Consider the following 19213-nt stretch of genomic DNA (forward strand, 5'->3'; position numbering starts at 1 on the left):
GTCACAGATCGTATGGTGAGTTATAAATTATACCTGCTGGCTTTTGTGCTCAGTAATCCCGTTATAGTCAAGGCGTGTGCAGTAGGAGAGAGAACAGATGGTTCTGGCTCTGCAGCCTTCCTTCCGAGTCTCTGTCCTGGCTGTACTGCCAGAGACTCACTGAATAGGTGCGTATCTCTGCTGTTCTTCAATTCTATGTGGTTCTTAGTTGTTGGTCATCTTTGAGCAAAATCTGTGGCCATTAAATTACTTTATAAGGTCTGGTTCCTTAATCCAGTTTTTTATCAAAGTTACTTTTTGTAGTTCTGGTACGATCTAATCTAGTGCACTGGTCAAAGCTTAGTAAATGCATTTGGCTTCCTTTTACCTCCCTTCTAATCAGACCCATATTATGTTTCTTGTTCCCTCTGGAGTAGAAGGGGTAGCATTCCCTATGTGGTTTGTGTTTTGGGTTGTGTTTAGGAAGCTTGGCTCAATTCTCCTCCCAGTAGTACAGTTATTAATGACAGCTATTTTCTTTCTTTTAGCTCCTCCTTCCCCAGAAAGTCACATGCTAAGATGCCCCATAAACCTGGAGGTTTTATCCCTGTCAGTTACTGTAATCTAATATTTAAGCTAAGAAACCTGTAGCTACTGCAAGACATTTCACACGTGCTCTTCCCAAGTTGGATATTGTGAGGGCAGTGTAATGTTTGATTGCAGTTAATAGGGTTTGATTTTTTAGAGCAGGAGTGGAAAGCGTCAAAGGCCTTTATTTCAAGGATTGCTTGCTTTTATTGGAGAAGGCAGCCGAATAGATTAATTTAGCTATTGAAAGAGGCTGTGACTTCATTTGTGGTAGTGTTCCCCCGTCTCTAATTGTCTCCCATTCCCTAAACAGATACGATTTTTCTTCATCCTTAGGACCCCTGGCATTGTTAACCTGCGCTGTAATCCTGGAGCTTCAGATATCTCCTGGTGTCTTAAGGCAAGGACTATTTTTACCTTGGAGAAAAGGTTTGCAGCCCTTGGCTTGATATCCCACAACAACTGATGTAGGAAACAGTCGACTACGTGTGTGTGTGTGTGTGTGTGTGTGTGTGTATATCTCATTTTTTTTAATGCCCTGCAACTTCTTGGAAAACAAGTTTAAAAGTATGAGCCCAGGCTTTTGGGATGGGATACAATGAAATATTGAGAATTGGTTTATGTGTGGAAGTTCAGAATTTCTACAGTAAAGCAGACCCCAAGGTCAGATGGTGGCAGGGTCTCAGTGTTTCGCTGAGTTGATTGCTAGGGTTTGAATTATTAGTAACTCCTGGCTCTGAATGAGTATTTTCCAGATTTTAAAACCCATGTACTACTTTGTACATTCCGTCACTTCTTGTGGAGTGCTTTACACTACTATAATCTGATGTGTTTACACCTGTGATTGAAGGGATACGTGGGTAAATACTTGGTGGCTTGGAGCAGGATAATGTTCGTGAGGTTCAGACCGCGGCTGCAGGATGGTTTATTTTTTAAATGCAGATAACGTTGAAGCACAGAAATTATAGAACTTTGAATTTTTTGTCTGTAATCACAGATATTCAGTATATCAGCTGAAGATTAAGGTTCTGTTTCTATCAAATCCTGTGTTTTAGAAATGCAGCCTACCTGTCTTGAAGATGTTGTGGTTTGAAGATAATGGCTTTCTGGACATCTGACACTGTGCTCCCAAATTCACCTTTGAACACTGGAAATATGGACCTGCTCCATAAGTCCTGCAAATTCTACTGTCTCTATTTTATGTTTTGGGTGTTCAAAAGGCCTGAAAAAGAAAAAATAGAGCTTTAAGTGAATGTAAATAATTTGAGGTGAATCGTTTTACGGGGAGAGGTGAAAACTGTCTGGGACTGAAGCTTTCCCCAGAATAGGCACAAATTCCTTATAATAAATATTCTGCCTTCAGAAAGGTAGAGTGAAATGGGTAGGAGAGGCAGAGCTTGTTTTTCACACCCGTTAATTTGTTTGCATCTCTTTTGAGACTGTCACAGATATCTCTTTTAAAAAAAGAAAGGCACACAGATGGGATACCGGCTCGAGTGTTTTAAACACATACTTGGCTGCCACAAAGTGATTATATTCATTGCTACCATTAACCCCATTCGCTCAGTCACTGCACAGTGGCTGAAACTGCACTTTTGAAACACTCGGGCATGGAAGCATTGACAGGCTCGATAAACAGGCTGACGTGTAACATGCTGCTGCTGCCCATCGAGCAGCTCTGGGCACAAATAGCTTCCTTTTAATATGGACAGAGAGACTAAGGGAAATTGTAATCAAACAAAAAAAGGCTGTCTGAGAATACAGAAATGCCAGTCCTTGTAGTATTTTGACAATATTCAATTTGTCTTCTCTGTGTCCCTGTATTTTCAGTTAGTTTTTGTCAGTTTTTTGTTAGGTTTTTGTCAGTTAGTGTTTTACTGAAGTTTCCTTCTTGTTTAAGTTCAGCTTAGTTTGCTGGTATAGTGCACACTTATATGTCTTTTCGATTTGCATGAATAATCTCTCCAGCTGTCGAAGACGTAATCTATGCTCTGCTTTGAGACAACATGAATTTAGTGCACTATATTAATATTGCTATATTTTATTCCCTTTGTTGTGTTGTAGTGATTATCGTTTTCTCTTTAAATACGGTATTTAGATAAAATACCAGGTACTCTTCTCGTTTAGAAGCCCTTAATAAAGGGTTAAGAGAAAGGGTCTTGTATATATATTGCTTATAACTTTCGAAGAGCTCAGCATGAGTTTTATACTGATATATACTTAAACAGACAATTTTCTATGTGTATTTTGGTCCCAACAGCTGAGTAAGGTGTAAAACCCCACTTTTTGTTTATTCTTTAGTGTCGGGGGTACAATTGCTGAATTACCTTTAGAGATAGAAACTCCTGTATCAAGTGAATTAAGTAAGCTATTTGGTCTGAAGAAAGGAGATTCTGGATTGCAAACCTTTTTTACAGGGGCTGTATGGGGTATTCCTCTTTTTTTCCCATCTTAGTTGGTGGTAGATTCAGCTGATGTTTGTGTGGGAAAGCCCTTCAGTATTTGCGATACAAATATTTACAAAGGAGAAAACCACAAAAATCGTAGATTAGAAACAAATCACAGGGATGTTATTCAGCACACGTTTGTCATTGATCACAGACAGTCATCCTACTCTGCATCTTTGCATTGAGAATTTTTAATGGAAGATGGCTCAATTTCCCACAAAAGCTTCTTTTTTGATTGTTTGCTTATTTTTGTTTTTTTTTTTCCTTTGGTTTGCAGTTGTTTGGTTTTTTTTTTTTTTTTGCATTCATTATAGTTGCCAAAATGAACCCCCAAAAGCCAGACCTGTTCTGGAGAAGAGTTTTGTGTTATTGGCAGTTAAAATACATGTTTATCTTACTTAATGACTTCTTTTGTCTCTTTCTTCTTCTTTTTTTTTTTTTGTGATTTTTTTTGAATAATTACATATTAGTAAAATTTTATATTACATGATGCCAAAGTAATGGTCTTAGTATGAGTTCATATATTCTGGGGAAGTACAGAGGACACACTAATCATAATGTGATTGATAAAAAGGACAGAAATTTCTGGGTACTTGGTAGAAGTCAGTTGAAAACACCACTGCTTAGGAGCTTAGGATGTGTGATAAATGGACCTTAACTTCACATATTGCTAACAAATAAAAAAATATGAGAGGAGAACCTTTTTCAAAATGAAATGCTTTCTCGGTTTTGTATTTAATTAAGATTTTTTTTTTCCCCATTAGCAGTTTCTTTGAAACTGGACCCATGATGCTAAAATAATAATTTAAGATGTTCAAAAAAATATCCTTCAAATTCATTTGCCTTGAACAGACTGGAGGTTTTAGTTAGCAGAATCAAGCCTTTTCAGTTCTAATTAGAACTTCGTTTTATATGGTACAGAGTTATCAATTGGAAAAGGATGGTGTATGCCAGTAGAGGAAGAAGAGGAAAATGTTCGTCCTCTGCTCCTGAACATCCAAGGGATGTTGTTTTCTTCAGTGTACAGGAGTGCGAGCCTTAATTTCACGTCCTTAGGCGATGGGAAATGAAAAAATACTGCTTCTTGAGCAAGAGAAACAAATGTTCTTGTTGACAAGAGTTTGTGTCAAAAACACTTAATTTGAAGGAAGGGGAAAATGATAGTCTGATGTGGGAGCCAGAGAGGAACGTTGGGAATTTCTGGTAACAATTAGTGCGTGATGAGATATTGATGCAATGAGAGGTCAATTTCAGAAAAACCTCGATTTAAAGAATAGTTACTTAGAAGTGAATATATATAACCTACAAATGAACCTGCTGAGCCTGTACCTGAACTGATACAGAACTAACAACATGATTTTAGCATATGTTGTAAAACTATTATAATACTTATGGCTGCCTTAAGGACCCTGGTTTATACCCCCCAACCCACAGATGCACTCGAGACAAGCAACAATTATTATCCACGTATTGCTTGCAGGAAAACAGGAATTTTGAGAGGTATAAAGCTTCTGTAGGTTCTAGGAAAATAAATCCGTTGCTGAAGAGCATGAGAACTCTGCTTGCCCCAAAGCTTCCGACTCTTGTTTCTGACTTCTTTCTCCTTTGTAGAAGAGGGAGATCAGATTCTGGTTTGCCAAACCCACACATTCTGTGTTATTAAATCAAGGGCTCTGCTTTTCTTTCTTAAACTCTGTCAGTAATTTCCTAGTGTCACTGTGTGAGTCTTAGTTTCCAGTCAAGAAGAATTTGCTGATTGCTGGTAGTTCTTTGATCACTTCTTCAAACTGGTCGTAATAATTATAATGCTCTTATTTAATCAGGCAGCACTCCTCTAAGGACTAAGCAAATATTATTTATGTCTCAAATAATTCAGGTACAGAGAATTTTAAATCATGTAGTGCTCAAGGGAGGGCTGCTCTATTTTTCTCTAAGATTTCTGAAAAGAAATATGAATGCTTACATCCTGTAAGATTTGCTTAATCTGATGCTCCTCACATTGTATAACTTTCTGTGCCCAAGTATGAGGATGTTGCATAGATCTTCACTGTGGTATGTTCAGTTCTTTACATGTGAACAGTTCCTCCAAGATTTACTGCCAAGTATTTCTTCATACATTCCTCAGCCTTCAATCTTTTACACTTTTTAGCTCAAGTGTCCCTTCTTCCTCTATATTCACTAAAAGACCCTGTATAAGGTTTTTTGGTAGGGACAATAGTTTTTTCAAGTTTTTCTTAGTTGCGTCTAATTTCTACTCATAGGCTGTTTTGGTTAGGAATAGGAGAAAAAAAAAATACTCCCAAATAACAGCCTGTTAGCTAACGAACTCATGGCAGCACAAAGCCCTAACAGTGACACCGATGTATGAGTAAGGACTCTCCTTTGGCAAGAAAATGCTCTTTTTATTCAAAAAGTAGGCTACGCCACGCTAGAAAGTCTTATGCTGTTGACCTAAGTCATGACTTGGGGAAGACAACCATTTGTCCAGCAAAACACAGATTACTCTCTTTGATGATTTTCAAGCCAGAATGCTTGAATTAATGTACTGTATTACTTTGTGGTATTGTCCTCTTAAGCCTTAGCTCCTATACGTGGTTGCAATTGCCCAAGAGAAGTTAAATTGAAGCTAATACTTAGAGCAGGGATATGGAAAAGTGTGCAAGGAAATGCTTTAAGCACAATTAATATTTAGACTACTGAGTAAAAATAAAGCTTTTTTAAGGTTAGACAAGTTACTTTATTCACTTTGCTTTCTATTTCTTCAAAATGAATCTTTGAGAATAAATAGGGGGCATCTGAAATGATGCTGGGAAATGCTTTGTCAAAATAGGAATAGAACATTTGATGTAAGTGTGCTCCAGAGGCAGCCAACAAAAATGAAAATATTTGGAAGCATCTCTTCCAAACCCAAACAAGCCAATGCTTTTAGCAAACTGCAGAGTGAGGTAAGCCTTACTATCCTTGGGCTCGGAAAACATTGCCATCCATGAAATTTTATTTGCTACTTGTCGGTCCTTGGAATCTCAACTGGTTCTTCCATACATGATTCATGAGGGCAAAGGTCTTCAAAAATTTCCACATCCTCCTGAATGATTCTCTGTCTCTTATAATCTGCTTCTTCTTCCTCTTGTATTACATCATGCTTCTTTCCTTTGCACCGTGCAGTTCTGCCATATTACTATTCATTTCCCTTACAGATCACCCTTATTTTCTTTCTCTGTATTTTATCTGAATTTCTTGGTACACAAAGTGGAACGTTCTTTGTTATGTCTGTCTTTGAATCGGGACTAGCCGAATATGACAAGAATTGATACGAGGGACAGATTGTGTTCATTTCAAATAGGAGTGACCTGTGGGAAAAAGGATTTATTGAAAGGTAATGACATTTGCTGCTGGTTCAAATCTGAAGGGAGCGAGAAGGTCGGTCAGTTCAGTGAAGGGGCAAAAAATTTAAAATGGATGGAGTAGATTCAGACCAACTTGTTCAGATGCCTCTTTTTCACTTGAAGCAAGGAAAATTCTAGTAACAGAACTGGAGGGGGGAAAAAAAACCACAACCAAAAGTGTAGAACATGTAATAGTATCTTTAAAGCTACTAAATTAAGAGAAAACAAATTGAGGATGGCAAATCTTACAAAAAATACTATGCAATGTTTTCTAGCAACCGAGTATATAAATAATTTAGTTTTATTTTTAAGTGTAACAAAATAATGCTGAAGGTAATCAATCAGAGAGAAATGACTGCTACTTTATAAGGAGTTTTCTTGGTCTCTTCAAATGTGTGCATTATTTTATAAATGTAGTATCATCGATGGGTATTCAGAAATAAATGTACTTCTTGGATTGCAGCACCAGAGGTGCCCATTTCCCATGGAAATACCCTTTTCAAATTGACCCAATCTTATGCTAAGCAGCACAAAATGTTGACTTTCCTATAGGCAAGATGAATTTAGAATGGATAAATCTTGTCGAGTGTCTTCAGACTGAGAGCACTGATGATGATGGAGTTGTTGTTCTATTATGATTGCTGGAATTAATTTGTTTTAGGAAGATCTGAGGATACACCTACTGAAACTGCTGGGAATTATATTTATTCTGATGTCTTATCTGTCTGCTTCCAAAACAGAGACATTTTAAGATTTTATGCTTTGATGTAAGCAACTGTGTTTATTTGCTTGAATAAATATATCATGTAGTATTAGTATAAACAGGATTCTAAATAGTTAATATACCTATATTTTGAATAAGTAGTCAGTGCCATCAGCAAGACGATCATGTTTCTTAACAGCAATACACGTTATTTTTGGCTTGGAGACACAGAGCACCCACAGGCACACCCCTTACAAAGCTTTTTTTGTTTTTTTATCTTGAACCAAAGCACTTAAACATTTTGATTTAGAGTAGTTTGTTTTGTATAGTAGACTTTCACCGTATAAGCATTAGCATTTATTCCAGCAAAATGTGTACTACTTTAAAAAGCAGACTTTCTTGTCTTCACGGCAATCCATTGTTAGATCTCACACTTCTATAGAATGTCCCGGTTTGTGTTATCCAGTAGCTTAATGCTAAGGAACCTGTGTACTGGTGTTCACAATCAGGTGTAAATGGAACTATGTTAGCCAGATGGATCCCGAGTTATGACACTGGCTATTCCAGATATAGCTTTATTCAAAGATTATTCAGTGGCAGAATTTGTTGCTCATTTAATGACATAGAAAACATCTTTTTTATCCACCTTTTTCTCCCGTGGTAATCCTAATTTTTAATAGTGTTTGATAATTGTATCTTGTATAATTGAAACATTGGGGAAATTTCCTCCTACGAATCACTTAATTTGTACTTAAAGCTGCGTTCTTTTTTTTCCACTTTTTCTCCCACTGTGAAAACCTTCAGCTTTGTTTCTCTGGAGGTTAAAGTATACTATATTAACGGTATTAGTTAATGTAGTATTTAGGGACTTATCAGTCTTGAAATGATTACTTCAAGGAACAGAAAATTAAGCATTCTGAAAATGCTTTTCAAAAAGTATGTCTTGAGACTGATTGTAAGTTCACTCATAAAAGAATAAGGTCTATGTTAATATGTTATTTGAAATGAGGCATCGGAATCATTTTCTCTGAAAGCGCCTCACTCCCATTTTTCTAAATAATGGGAGTGCAGGGGTCCTCCTTCTCGTCTCATGCGGAAACACAGCAGTGATGGTTTCAGGTGGAGCGCAGATTAAATGAAGTGCTGCAGTTCCAAAATACAAATCTGCTGCTCTCCAGGTATCTCCTTGGAGAGCCGAGCAGCCCCGTGCATCTTCTGCCAAAGCTTCACTGGGCATTTCAAGTCTGCCTCCAAGGTCCAGCGGACGAGGTGGTGGGCGACCTTATCTGCTGCGGTCCACGTGCAGCACAGTGGTTCTGCGAGCTTTGCTTTAAGAAGACAACCACTGGAGGTGTGGTGGGGCTTCTCTGGTGTGTGATAATACAGTAACGGGAGTAACTGCCCAACATTAATCTATTTTTCAACACGTTCGGATTCAAACAACTTTTCTGTATTCAAAGACACAACCCTACATTCCTGGTTCTGTTATTCTGCTGCTCCTGTGGACTCGGGGGCCGGAAGAGAAGAAGCAGGAGTTCTTCTGTGTATGCGTAGTTTTGTGTATTATAGGAAAAATCTCGGTCTTTTTTAAATACTTCAGGTAGGATTTTTCAGATTTAGTTGAACTCGTGTTCCCTTTAAAGCCAATAATTTAAAATAAAAAACAGAAAAAAATCCAGACAGCTGCAGATTTTGAAGAATTTCACTATTTAAAAGTATCCATTTACCTGAAATGTTATGGGTGTTTTTTTTATGTTACCTTTATTAACAAGTTCCTTTTCTTTTGAAATAGATTTTAATTGTTTTTTTTTTCACCAAAATCAAACTACTTGTAAGAAACTGCGAAAAATCTAGACTGTGAACATAAAGTCAGTGTTGTAATGTGTGAAAGAGTGGAGAACAAACTAGGTTTTGTAGTGTTCCATAGTTTTCTAAATGAAACTGAATGTTGTTATGATATTACTGAATCAGTACAGTGATTATCTGTATAATTTACTACTTTGAGGTAATTATAAGGGTACATTTTTAAAAAAATAATTTAGTTTTACCTCTACTTGGAATCACTTGAAGTACTTAGAATACATTTCATGGTTTAGTAATTTGAGAAATCATAAAAGATTATTACAATTAAGGAAGTGGTTAATAATGTATATCTTGTTTATTTGTTTTATGGAAACCAAAGTAATCCCTGTTTAAATTGTAAAAAAGTTTATTTTAAGTAGTGGCAGGCAGATTAATCCTCTGGGTACTGAGAGTGGGGCATGATTGCTTCTAGACAGGAATGCCTTTTATTATTAGTGCAGGATATTGGAATACGTGCCTGGTTCGATGCTGGAAATGGCCATACTGGCTGAATTCAGTGGTCTCTTTGTTTACCTTTCTTTGTTCAAAAACTGGTAACTGCACGTGCTTTTGGATTTCAGAAAAAGAGTCTTACTTAGCCTACTTATCGTCAGCTTAATTCCACCTGGAACACAAGACCTGTGTAGGTTGGCAGCAGAGTTGCCACAGAATTGGAGGAATTGGTAGGGACCGTTGTCCATTTTGCCTCTGTAAAGCTGACCAGAGACAAAGGAAAGTGAGCAGAGCATTGTGTAAAATCTTAATTATTTTCTATTTTATATAGGGCTGCACACATCAGCTGAGATGGTGGTGTAGGGGAGAAACAGTGTTCAGAAGGGAAGTCACCTTGAGCGTAGAGTTTCCAAGAGGACCAGAATATAATACTGAGCCACCCGTTTAATTTGCTTGGAACAGTCGTGAGGCATTTATCTTTACAAGCTCTGTTGGCACGCTCGTTGTTGTCCACAGCACAGAACAAATTAAAAGAAACTATTTCAAGAAGGCACAGTTTCTCTTTGAATGATGAGTTGTCCCGAGAGAGTAACCAAATAGTATTATTGAAACAAAGGAACATCATGGGAAGGAAGAAAAGAAGGAAAAAGAAGGGAGAAAATGCACTGCAACTGCAGAAAGAGTTAAGCCATTTTTCTAGTTACACGGTTTATTTCACAAGTGTCTGACTCATTGGGCATAACCAGCACAGTTAAATTACAAAATTACTATTTGGTTCTTTTTTATTGACTACAATTCAAAGCTGCTTCAAGCCTTCCAAATTTAATACCCCCAGCTCTTTGCCAAGAACATTACCTTTTATTTTCAGCATTAAACTGTATAAGATACCCCGAAGGCTACATGTGAGCTCACCCTCCATGATAGGAGCTAACAGAGTGTATCACTTGTTCATGATTTCCTATTCTCCTGTAAATTGGGAGAGGCGGGAGGAGCACTGGAATGCGAATTTTGTACTGTCAGCAGTTCTTTTGCGGGCTCGAGCTCAGGCAGTGCATAGCGAGGTAATTAATTGTGGAATGTTTCCAGCTCTTCACTCTGAGTTACCGTTTAGCAACCTGTCAAAACTAAACTAATAAGCCCATTGCATGTATTTTGATGTGCTTACTTTACTTTAACTGTTGGGATGCTGTTACTCTTTCCCCCTTTTTGGTTCAAATGAAGTTAAGAATCTACCGTTGAGAGAGTTAACATGGAAGAAAAGACCTTCTCACAGAGACATGATGCATCCTTTCAGTGAAGTTTTATGTTGCTTTGTCTCCTGGAAAATTTATTTGGATTAAAATATCAGGGATTTTTATGAGTGTATTTTGTAAATTTGCTCTCCTTCTGCTCCACCTCCTATTCCCAAATGAGGAGTTTCTTTAGTTGATTGCATTGCAGGTGTGAAATGATTATTTATAACTGTAATTGCTTAATTAAATTGTATTTTATTGGTGCAAATTAGCACAGAATTTTCATATAAATTTTAACAGGTGACTTCTCATGTTTATTTTGAAAGTCAAATAGTATATCTATTTATAATGGAATTAGATTTTAAAGTGCCTCAGAATCTGCTTGCCTTGGGGTTGAAAAATCAGTGTTTAGCAACAACGTTATTCAGAGGAAGATATTTTAAATTCTATTAATTTCTCTTTATTTCTAAAAGGACCCATAATCTGTAACACAAACACACGCACACACATATGCAGTTTAACATGTGCAAGAGTTCCTGCTTGCTGCAAGTTAGCATTTGGTTTAAGTTGTGACTGTAGCTGCAACGTTGTATTTGAGAAAGTGGAACTGTCTTCCCTTCTGGAAGAAATATATTGGCCAATTTGGTGATACACATGATGGATTTCAAGGTTGTCAGTGTTGCCATATTCTAATATACTTAATCTGGATTTAACTTTACTCCCCTTGGAAGAGTTGTGGTTTATCAAACTTACATTTAAGGTATTTATTTTGTTCTCTTTCCCCCCTCCCATTGTTTATTAATAACACTGAAGGTTTTTTCTTTCCACAAATGAAGAGACCTGTAGGAGCATAGGATGGAAAGGCACTGGGTATTGAATATACTGTAAGCGTAGATTAAATCTTTGCTGTAAATATCCTTCTGCCAATATATTGCAAACATCAGTTGTGAGGAACCACATTATCCGCAACAAACGACCTTACTGACTATCAGGATTTGCTTTATGTTTTGTTTTTCCGTTTAATTTATCCCTGCCAAAAATCATCTATCGACATTTCCTTGGACTGAATCCAGATTCCTCTCGTGAGCAAATTGATACCGGGCAAAGGTGTTAAAGTTGTCTTAAATTTGTCCTGTCTGTCGATCCCATGAAATACTCTAGCATGGGCAATTTGGCAATAGAGTTTGGAGAAATGAGAGAGACAATTCAGCTTCAGGAGACGCTCAGTTTCAAAAACAAAAGGTAAGAAGAAGAATAAAAGTAAAAAATGGCTTGGTTTTCTTTTTACTGGATGAAAAACATAACCTGGAAAAGGAATACTTGCAGGTTTTGAGAAATAAGGAGTATAGCTGAAAACAAGGACAGTGATGCAGCATTAGGGGTGGGAGTTGCCTAAAAACTGAGGAAACAAAATGTACTTTAGTTTTTTACTTCAAAAAAACTGCATTGTGAGCATGTTTTAGGGATGGCAGCTTTCGTGTTAGTGGGAAGCTGAACCCTAAGTGTGTGGACAAACGATGGCCTTGCATGTGCTCTTGATTGATTCATAGGCTGAATAGGTTCATGGCTACACTTCCATTTAATTACTCGTATTGTTAGTCTCTTAAGGTGTGGAATGGATGTTATACTGCCTTGGTTTGTTGCTTTTGACAGTTGTTTTGTTTTTGTTTTTTTTTTCTTATAGATACCTAAATTCTTTTTGTTTGTCCTTCAGTGACCACCTGGTTGGTAAATGTTTTTCCTTGGAGGTACACGAGCACTTCCCTGTGAAGCAACTAGCAGTTCTTTTGTTCGCACAGTTTGAAGTGGTTTTTTTTCATTGGCACGTTCTTGAAACCTAAAATATGAGATTTTTATGCTGGTAAAATCTTAATATTTTAAAATATTCCTGGAGTAATACATTGAAGCCTCCATCCTCTATTTAATAACGTGAAAACTGATTGTATATATGTCTAAAGAGCCATATTAATTGCTTCAGGAATAAGCCTTTAATGCATTTTTGGGTATTCTTGAATTTAAGAGTGTTCTCTTGTTCTTACTTTCCTACTCTCTTCTTTCCTCTGTCCTAATATCTAGATATATAAATATCAATATGAAAGAGTTTTCTTGCTTTCTGCGCTTGTATTCTTCTACTGACTATGGAAGGAACTACCCTACTTTCATATAAAACTGACTCTATTATCCTCTTTTGTTACATCTTGGCCATAGATGTTTTAGGGGAGTTCTTTTGTTTGTTTTTTGGGGAAGGGTATTTTAGCAGGTAAGTTGTTAGCTTTGTATCCTGGCAGTACTTTTGCAGTTAATATAGTGATGTTTGCTGACTTCCCAGGAGCTATTAAGTCTGCAATAATGATCAAGATAAAGTTTACCAATACACAAATAATGAGGTAAGTATTTACTACCAGCAGAAATTACCCTGTTTGCAGTAGGTGTGGTGTTTCCAAAGAGAATCATAAATAAGTACAACTATGTATTCTACATCTGAGCAATAACTGTGGATTTCTTTCTAAATACTGAGATTCATATTAAATGTTGATACGTGGCAGTGTGTATCCAGTACCTACATTTCCTGGAGAACCAATATATTGACAGTTGATGTGATTATAAAAAATATATTGAGAAAGGTTTCTGGTTTGGGGATTTTATGAAACTCTTAAAATAATAATGATAATAATGATGATGATGATGATAATAATCCCAAAGCCTCACAGCAGGGAAAAGCTCTAAAAGTAAAGTAGCGTGAGGGAAAAGGACGCGAGATCTTCTGAGTGAGATACTGATCTCAGGAGATCTGAATTCTTTTCTGAGTTCTGACACAGTTCTTGTGTAAGTTGGGAGATGTTTCTTTTTCCACACAAAGCTCTCAAATCTATAATTTGCTTAATATCGGAGAGATTCACAGTACCTTCTCCATGTAGTTGCCTTCTCCCTTAGTCTAAGGGAACTGCTGCTTTCTCTGAGCAGACCAAGAGATGTAATTTTGAATATTAAACTTCAGATTCCCAAGGAACATAATATGACTAACGTGCATTATCTTTCAAGACTTCAGTAGTTTTGAACTAAAAAAAAAGGTTAAATTAATTAATTATTTTTTATATAATTTAATTAATTAATTAATTTTTATATAATTTACTTAATAGTTTGAGAAATGCTGCTTGATTCTCAGCTACAAAGAAACGTAAAAGAGTCATTAAATTTTGGTAGAGATTGATACATTTTAACCATGTGTGAATCTTCAGATTCTTTCAATCTCAGTTTATAAAGTCTTTTAGGAAGGAAACCTCAACCCTAGTGCTGCATCCCGTTGTCTCAGAGATACTACTTGATTTTATTATTTCACAAATAATCACAAGCTGTAAGGTTGTCATGTTTAGCAATGTCTCCTGTCATTGCTTTGTTAAATCATTTGTCTTTTCCAATTTCAATTGTCATTTGAAAGGGAAGAGACAGTGAGGATGTCTGAGTCTTTGAAAAAAGTAGTTCTGAGGCGGTTCTGTGGTTGGTGAGTGACGCAAAAAGAATCGTTACTGTGTATGTGCTCAGAAAACACACGGTTATCAGGAAGACTTCTGTTGTACCAATCAGCTTTAGCCAACTCCCGAACTTCAAACTGCTCCGTCTCTCTATTTCAATCCTTTTTTGAAATATTTATAATTGAATAAATGGTCTCTAAAGTTCATAATGTTGAAGGTCTGCCACTGAGCATCGTTGACGACTGTTGCTGTTGCTCACTGGTGCGTTGCAAGTTGCCATTGAGGCCGACAGCCTTCTGAGAGAGTGATAGAGAGACTGATAGATCTGATAGAGTTCTGACGGGGACTGCAGCGCGGCTCAGCTGCCGACCGGCGGCTGCACCGTGTGCCGGGGAGTAACAGAACCACAGTCCCTCCTACCAGTGGGCATCTCCCAGATCTTGATATGTGGGAATACTGCCTTATGAAGAGAATTCAGCAGTGCCAAGACTCTCCTTCATAGGTCTCTAGAGCCTAATAAAATAAAATAGGGTAAATATTTACCTTTCACTAACCTTACACGCTTTGGTAGATCTTTAAAAGGAAAGGAACATGGAGTGCAATTTGTACACTTTTGTTTTCCAGCAGCGTTTATTTTTTGCATAAAATAGCTGATAGATAAGATTAGTGTTCAGTATGATAAATGTGTAGCAACTGGTGATAGACTTCCTGGTAAAGCCTAATAAATTTTAAGCCATTAGAGTTTCTTTGACGTATTTTTGCAGTTTCCTTTTATTTCACAAGAATGATAGCTTGCCAGTGCTTGAAAGCTGGGATACAGCCACTTTCTTTTCTTAGCTCAGAGTGGAAGATGGTCTTCTGCGTAAATGTAAGCCAAAAGCAAATAGAAGAAATCCTGTCTTTGATACTGTGAACTGTGAGAAAATAGTGTCCAAATAGTTGGTGTATAAGATGAAAATTTATGAGCTCGTGCCACTGAGGTTACCTTGTACTTCTCTGTGGTTTTTGTTTATTTTGTTTATGACAGTTTAAGAATTAGTAAGGTTGGAAAACTTTATTCGTAAGTTATTATACAATGAGTAACTTTTCATTGCTTGTGGTACCTGCTGAGCCAATTTACCACATTTATCTTGATTATCCAGAGTAATAATTCTGTTTAACAAGGACAGTGGTCTGACGACGCTCTTGTGATGCGAGTCCCTGATCAACGATGTTGCACATAGATGGATGAGTGAGAATTATGGGTTTGATCTGAATCAGACTCAATAAAATAACTGTGTTTTTAATAAGTTAACTTGGAGCTTTGATATTGTTTTACGCCAGTTCATGCTCTTTTTTTCAGCTTTATTTTCAGAGAGACAATGCATGACATAGCATAAAGGTAGAGTGGTACGGACAGATGATACCTGAGCTGCTGTATTACCTGTCAATGCAAAGTTACTTTGAACAAATCTGAAGCAGAACAGGGTTATACAAAAGCGGTACTTTACGTCGTTATCATTGTGGTGCGGATCTGGTACAAAGAATCCTTACGGTAGATACGGAACCTGCCAGACCGCAGCCTTAGAGTCTGGGGAAGGACTTGTTAAAGTATGTGGAAGAGAAATAGCAAAAATAGGAAAGATGTGGGAACACTGCAAGAATATGTACACAGATATAAGAGAAAAAAAAAAAAACCAAAAAAACAAAGCTTCCTGGCTTGCGTGTTGGCAGGACAGAAAATGACTTGGAGGATGATCAGAGTAACCGTTTCCTTCTGTACTTCAAGAAACAAGACTGACTGCCTTGCAAATAGGGGAACAAAACAGAAATAGTCCTTAAAGAACAGACTTGGTTAGACTTTAAATTTATCCAGAAAGAAATTGTGTTATTTTAATTCACAAGTATAATTTAAGGTAAAAAAATACTCATCTTGTTTGGCTTTGTGACTGCTATGTGTGCTGCAATAATCTAAGCTTGTATGGCACAAATATCCCAGAAGGGCATCACATTTTTATTGGAAAAAGTCAAAAGCAGATAATCCACTATTTTTCTTTAAAGCTCAGTTCAATACTTAGTTGTTCATATTGCTAGATTTTTGGTTTATCTGTCCCGCAGGTTCTTTCTGTGGACCAGTTAATTGCATTAGAGCCACCCCATTAAATGGTATAACTCCGTAGTAGTGGATCTGAGAGTTTAGTTTAGAAATGAAGTTACACCAGGGATCAAATCCAGCTTAGGGAAAATATCTTTACTACAGTCAGTGAGGGGCAAAAAGGAGGAGAATACCTTTCAAATCCCAGGTTAAGATTGAGCTCGAAGTTAAATCAAACAACTTTCAACTTGCAAACACTTTTGCTAAAGAAATCTTTGGAGGAAAATGAATATGATACCCCAGAATACCAGGGGTATAATTCTGATTTTACAGAACCATTCTTTGAGTTGAATGCATTTATGGTATGAGCTGATGTGAAAAAAAAAATTGAGATATGAATTGTGATTTTAAATACACATTTAGTGGGATGATCCTTTCGCTTCCATTGGTTTTCTGTAATATTTGGAGGTGGCCAGAAGTTCGGCAGGATTTTACAATTTCAGATAATGTGCACTACTTTAAACACCTTCTAAGCTAAGCAGCTCGTCGTTCGGAATTTAGAATTATATTTAATCATTGCTTATGCAGAAAATCAAGCAGCTTTAAGCCTGTATTCGTATCCCCGTAGGATAAATGAGACTTAAACATGTTTTTCAGAGTTTTACTTAACTGCTGAAGTACTTTCCTCAGTGGATTTCCTTACCTGGCTCAAGCCCTTCATGCCTTGAAGTGCTCATTAGCTGCCTATTGATTCTGTTAAGAGACTGTAGTCTTTCTGGGCTTCTCCAAACAGTGATGAAATCACAGCTGACAGTTCCCTTCTCGGTGTTATTGGCTGCTGGCTGCTTATGCCATTGACAGAGCTGTTATTTGAAGAGAAGTTAAGTAAATGCTAAGCTTGCATTTGTGGGCTGTGATGCAGTTAAAAGTCACCTTTGTCGTAAAAACAGCTTCATTTCTCTGATTGTTTTGTGACTGTGGAGCAAAGGTGTCAAAGTTTCTTCAACAAACCTTTCTCTGGGTTTTTGTTGAAATCTTGCCTTTTTGGTCTTTACCTGAAGTTAATACTTTAAGAAAAATATGCCATTAAACCTGTTTTAGCCTGTTGCTGAGGGACACGGTTTAGGGAGCGTTAGGAATGGGTGGACTCGATGATCCAGTGGGTCCTTTCCAACCTGGTGATTCTATCATTCTGTCATTCTCTTTGTTCTTTTTTGTGCTACTTTGTTTCAGGTGTACAGTTTTTAGGAGGTGGGTTTATATCACAACATTACAAACACATGAGTTTAATTTTACTAATGTGAAACTCTAGTTCTGTATGTCTTCCAAGAGAAATGCACCTTCTGCTTTTGAAAAGTCTGAACACAAGCAGTATAATAATGATGAGTATATATAACTATAAATCATCTTGAAATTTATAGTCAATAAAAATTGCTTTTGACAGATTAGATTTACATACCCAGTTATTTATAATAAAATGAGAACATAAAATAAATCTGTTAGTAAATAAATTTTTCATCTTCATGGTAAAAGTACTTGAAAATTGTGAATAAGTCATTCAAGATTAAGTTCCTTTGGTATTACTGAGAAGAATAACCTACCCAGACAGATCGGCTCCATTGCAGTAGAGTTTATCTGAGAAATCTTTGTAGTCTTGTAATACCGTTTTGAAGTTTGAAGCGTCACTCAAGCAGTTTTAGATGGTGAGGGTTGTATTAAAAATCTAACAGGGAGATATTCTTTGAATTTATTCTTTCTCTTATCAGATTAAGTGAGGAAAAATGAACGTAAAAAAGGAATGTGTCAAGATGTCAACAAACTCAGCTCTGCTGTCACATCAAATCCCTGGTCTGATATCAGAATAACTTCAAATATTCATACGCAGTTGGGTAAGGCGCTCTGTAACGTAGACTTGCCATAATGCTCCATTAAAATATTTCTGGAAAAAATAACGGATTAAATGTCAAAACCTGTTTTTAATGGTCCTTAACTAGATTTACGTAGTACATAATCTCCTTCAGAATTATTTTTCTAACCTGTAGAAATAATTTATTTATTGTAGTCATTCCATATTTGCTCACTGTAGTCTTTTGATATATAAATGTCAGCCTCTAGCTTGGAGCTCTGAAAACAGGTAAATAATATTCCTGGTAATTCACATTTAGAAATTGTGTTTCAAGCTGTGAACACAGTACTAACCTTTGTTTTATGAACATGAGAAAACCTCTTATCATATCAAATCAGAACTTATCTCATGCTAACAGATGGGGGAAATCTGTGCCATGCTTCTGTGTCAGGAATTCACTAGAGTGTAATTAGATACTCAAAAAGCTATCTTCAAATATTAGGGAGGAGGATTATTTTTATTAAGGATTCACGGGATGAGAGGGAGGTTTTGTGTTAGGGTAGCTGCTTTCATTATGCTTTTACAGTGAAGAAGTGGATTTGTGTACAGACAGAAAAGATATTTTTTTTCCCCAGGAGTGTCAGAGCAAAATTATCTAAAATTAGATTCTTTCAATGTTGATTTTTCATTTGATTTTCTTTTCTTCCCTTAAAAGAAGAGCTTCTTAGGAGTTAAAGATCAAATCCAATGTTTGTCAGAGGTATTGAACTTCTTGGCATTTTTTCCTAAATGATCTGCGTGTTTCTTTTATCATTGTTAATTTTATGAATATCCTACTACATGCAAAATCAATATTTACAGATAAGATAATTGAAGTCGTGTAACAGAATTTCTTTGGGAAGGGGGTACGGAATTCCTAACTCTCAGGCGACGGTGGGCTGACCTTTGCTGGCTGCCAGACCCAGCTGCTCGCCCGCTGCACCTGGTCAACAGGACAGGGGCAGAAAATGAGACGAAAAAGTTCATCGGTCCTGATAAGGACAGGAAGATCACTTATCGGTGATCAAACAGACTCAGCTTGGTGAAAATTAATTGCATTTATTGCCAATTAAAATTTGAGTTGATGGTGAGAAAGACTAAAATAGGAATACCTCCCCTCAGCCTGCTTTCTTCCCAGCCGTAACTTTCTT

The 19213-nt window shown here is 36.9% G+C and overlaps 1 protein-coding gene across 31 annotated transcripts in view; it reads left to right on the forward strand.

The window, feature by feature from the left end:
* The window catches only part of RBFOX1 (RNA binding fox-1 homolog 1), a 1213941-nt gene that overhangs the window by 745089 nt on the left and 449639 nt on the right, over positions 1-19213 (forward strand). The window contains exon 1 of one of the 31 annotated variants that reach the window (XM_054080154.1): positions 979-996. The exons of the other annotated variants lie outside the window; for them this stretch is intronic. The gene's annotated coding sequence lies outside the window, so the exon portion shown is untranslated. Of the gene's footprint in view, positions 1-978; positions 997-19213 lie in introns of those variants that run through there. 31 annotated transcript variants of the gene reach the window in all.

Source organism: Cuculus canorus, chromosome 15 (assembly GCF_017976375.1).
Source record: "Cuculus canorus isolate bCucCan1 chromosome 15, bCucCan1.pri, whole genome shotgun sequence".
Lineage (NCBI taxonomy): Eukaryota > Metazoa > Chordata > Aves > Cuculiformes > Cuculidae > Cuculus > Cuculus canorus.